A 4819-nucleotide genomic window follows, 5' to 3' on the forward strand; every position below is an offset into this window, starting at 1 on the left:
GCAGCTTCAGAGTGGGGAAACAAAGACATACAAATCTTAATTGGCTGACAGATAAAACTAACCAAAGAGATTCACTAATGATCCTGTGTGTGTGCGTGTGCTTCTCTCATGCAGGCTTTGGTGGGCCGTTCTGTGAGGTGAATCTGAACGACTGCAAGTCGATGCCGTGCCAGAACGGAGCTGTGTGTGTGGACGGTGTTGACCTGTATCACTGCTTCTGTCCAGCTGGTAAGAGCCAGTCTGTGTTCCACATGGCACCCTATTCCCTGTACAGCAACAAGGTAACCTATTGGTAAGAGCCAGTCTGTGTTCCACATGGCACCCTATTCCCTGTACAGCAACAAGGTAACCTATTGGTAAGAGCCAGTCTGTGTTCCACATGGCACCCTATTCCCTGTACAGCAACAAGGTAACCCATTACAATTGAGGAAATGATTGTGATTTTAAATACCAATATAAAAATGGATGTAGAAAAATAAAATACAAAATACATTGTCCGCAGGTCACCTGATTTGTCATCTCCAAGGCAGTACATTAATGGAGCACTAAATGAATGATAGGTTATATCACGGCCTGTGCATTATCACTTAATCAACATATACGCATACAACCACTGCCGAGGGGCAAATAAAATTATGATACAAAATAACCTTTTTAACTAAGAGCTCAACTGATTATTACTGGGTGTTTTCAGGCCATTAAGTTATATCAGCACACATCTAACTTTCAACAAGATGAAAGGTTAATGCCATGAAGAACAGCGAGCTGTAGATTTCTACTAGTTAAACCAGATGAAAGGTTGATACCATGAAGAACAGCGAGCTGTAGGTTTCTACTAGTTAAACCAGATGAAAGGTTGATACCATGAAGAACAGTGAGCTGTAGGTTTCTACTAGTTAAACCAGATGAAAGGTTGATACCATGAAGAACAGTGAGCTGTAGGTTTCTACTAGTTAAACCAGATGAAAGGTTGATACCATGAAGTGAAGAACAGCGAGCTGTAGGTTTCTACTAGTTAAACCAGATGAAAGGTTGATACCATGAAGAACAGCGAGCTGTAGGTTTCTACTAGTTAAACCAGATGAAAGGTTAATACCATGAAGAACAGCGAGCTGTAGGTTTCTACTAGTTAAACCAGATGAAAAGTTGATACCATGAAGGACAGCGAGCTGTAGGTTTCTACTAGTTAAACCAGATGAAAGGTTGATACCATGAAGAACAGCGAGCTGTAGGTTTCTACTAGTTAAACCAGATGAAAGGTTGATACCATGAAGAACAGCGAGCTGTAGGTTTCTACTAGTTAAACCAGATGAAAGGTTGATACCATGAAGAACAGCGAGCTGTAGGTTTCTACTAGTTAAACCAGATGAAAGGTTGATACCATGAAGAACAGTGAGCTGTAGGTTTCTACTAGTTAAACCAGATGAAAGGTTAATACCATGAAGAACAGCGAGCTGTAGGTTTCTACTAGTTAAACCAGATGAAAGGTTGATACCATGAAGAACAGTGAGCTGTAGGTTTCTACTAGTTAAACCAGATGAAAGGTTGATACCATGAAGAACAGCGAGCTGTAGATTTCTACTAGTTAAACCAGATGAAAGGTTAATGTCATGAAGAACAGTGAGCTGTAGGTTTCTACTAGTTAAACCAGATGAAAGGTTAATGCCATGAAGAACAGCGAGCTGTAGGTTTCTACTAGTTAAACCAGATGAAAGGTTAATGCCATGAAGAACAGTGAGCTGTAGGTTTCTACTAGTTAAACCAGATGAAAGGTTGATACCATGAAGAACAGTGAGCTGTAGGTTTCTACTAGTTAAACCAGATGAAAGGTTAATGTCATGAAGTGAAGGACAGCGAGCTGTAGATTTCTACTAGTTAAACCAGATGAAAGGTTAATGCCATGAAGTGAAGGACAGCGAGCTGTAGATTTCTACTAGTTAAACCAGATGAAAGGTTGATACCATGAAGAACAGCGAGCTGTAGATTTCTACTAGTTAAACCAGATGAAAGGTTGATACCATGAAGAACAGTGAGCTGTAGATTTCTACTAGTTAAACCAGATTAAAGGTTAATGTCATGAAGTGAAGGACAGCGAGCTGTAGATTTCTACTCCTTTTCTGACATTTTCTGCTCCCATAAACGTATTCCACTGCATGGTCACGCTACAAAATGACTATCATTAGCACTGTCACAGGCCGTGGCTGCAGAGGTACCCATGACTAATGCCAGGCTATCAGCACCATCGGTGCAGGGCAAATTCTCATCATTCCTCACTACTGACCAGAACTCAAGTTCCAAATGGTACCCTATTCCGTATACAGTGCACTACTTTTGACCAGGGCCCTATGAGCTCTAGTCAAAAGTAGTTCATTATGTAAGGAATAAGGTGCCATTTATGACTCACCCATCCATGGAACCAATTTCCATCTCTCTCCTTGTCATAAAACTTGACAATTATCCTTTGTCCATTAATAATGCATAACAGTCCTCGGCCCAAATCAAGGTTTAATCAGAGGTATGTCTCACAGGTAGGACATCGACGACACAGACAATAAATTATTGGCAAAATTGCCTGATATTTATGCCCCTTCTCCCCTCTCCACTTATAACTTAATGACATAAATGGCGCCGACCAATTTATGACAGGAATTAGGCATTTAAGTGTGAAGATGGCTTGATGAGATCATAGAGGTAAAATACTGTACAGTAAATGTTTATTTTCCAGGATATCTCTTGTCTTTAAAAAGCAGGATAAATACACCCACAACTGCAAAAACAAACGAATCACTTGTTTTACATGACCTGTAATGACATGTTTATCACAGGACTGGTTCTGTGCTACTATTTCTAACTGACTGAGTAAAAACATGGCCTCGTTTTTTACTTGGTGTCTCCATTTGATGCTTAACTTTGCCTTTGAGTTGGTTTGAAAGTCTGATCTACTACGCCATCCAACTTTATGTGATAGTGAGATGTTATCTCCTACTGTATGTGATAGTGAGATGTAATCTCCTACTGTATGTGATAGTGAGATGTTATCTCCAACTGTATGTGATAGTGAGATATTATCTCCAACTGTATGTGATAGTGAGATGTAATCTCCTACTGTATGTGATAGTGAGATATTATCTCCAACTGTATGTGATAGTGAGATGTTATCTCCTACTGTATGTGATAGTGAGATGTAATCTCTAACTGTATGTGATAGTGAGATGTTATCTCCTACTGTATGTGATAGTGAGATGTAATCTCCTACTGTATGTGATAATGAGATATTATCTCCAACTGTATGTGATAGTGAGATGTTATCTCCTACTGTATGTGATAGTGAGATGTTATCTCCAACTGTATGTGACAGTGAGATGTTATCTCCAACTGTATGTGATAGTGAGATATTATCTCCAACTGTATGTGATAGTGAGATGTTATCTCCTACTGTATGTGATAGTGAGATGTAATCTCTAACTGTATGTGATAGTGAGATGTTATCTCTAACTGTATGTGATAGTGAGATGTTATCTCCTACTGTATGTGATAGTGAGAATTTATCTCCTCCTGATATAGGGTTTCAGGGGCTGAACTGTGAAATCAACTATGATGAATGTGTTTATGGATTCTGCGCCAACAATTCCACATGTGTTGACCTGGTTGCCGACTATGGATGCATCTGCCCAGTGGGGTTTGTTGGTAAGAGATGAATGTTATCATTCTTATTAAATCATAAATAATCTATGTCCGGGAAACCGTCCCTCACTGCTTATGGTCTGTAATAACCACAAATTTCTTCAGTATTCTGGTCATGTCTGTGGGTTAAAAAACAGCACTATATATCAACCCATCAACCTAATGGTGATAATATTTGAGGAGTAGAGGCCTAAAGATTGTCAGAGTTGTCACTGTAAGCTGTTTGCTAATTGACTGACTCAAGAGCATATTAACTGGAGTACTGGAAGTGCATAGAAGGGGATTAGAGATCAGTCCTGGGTTCAAATACTATTTGAAATCATTTCACACACGTTGTCTATTCTTGATTGACTTAGCAGACCAATAGAATAGTCCTAAACTGTAAGTCCCGCCCATCTGAGTGTCTTCTCTAGCCTGCCTAGAGTGACAATTATTTTAGATATTTCAAATACTTTTTGAACCCAGGTCTGTTAGAGCCATCTTTATTCCTGCTCCCGAGGGGGAGACTAGAGAGTAAAAGGCCTCAAACTAAGATGTTAATACTCTTACAATCCTGTGTGGAGTACGGATGATCTCTGACGGACATATACCAGACCCCAACACTTACAGTACATCTAGTTCATGTTTATTCTGCATTCTATCCTTACATTCAAGTTTCAGGTTTATTATTAGACGTATGTACAGGATACACATGGTGATACACCGTCCAATGAAATGCCTACTTGCAGGCTCCTTCTGGACAACGCAACAACAATAAGAAATAATATAAGTTAGGAATAGGAACGTAATGTAAATGGCTCAGTAGAATAAAAAAAAAACATTTTAGCATAAGTATAATACAGGGAGGCACAATTTATAGTCCAATATTTACATGTTTTGGTGGGCAAGTGGTAAAATGTTGCAGTATTTAGCAGTCTGGTAGAAGCAATTGAGTGCATGTGTGCTGAGGTGTGGAGAGTCGGTGCAGGTTGTGTGCTGAGGTGTGGAGAGTCGGTGCAGGTTGTGTGCTGAGGTGTGGAGAGTCTGTGCAGGTTGTGTGCTGAGGTGTGGAGAGTCGGTGCAGGTTGTGTGCTGAGGTGTGGAGAGTCGGTGCAGGTTGTGTGCTGAGGTGTGGAGAGTCGGTGCAGGTTGTGTG

This window comes from Oncorhynchus mykiss, chromosome 23, assembly GCF_057628025.1.
Source record: "Oncorhynchus mykiss isolate SJ-2025 chromosome 23, ASM5762802v1, whole genome shotgun sequence".
Classification (NCBI taxonomy): Eukaryota; Metazoa; Chordata; class Actinopteri; order Salmoniformes; family Salmonidae; genus Oncorhynchus; species Oncorhynchus mykiss.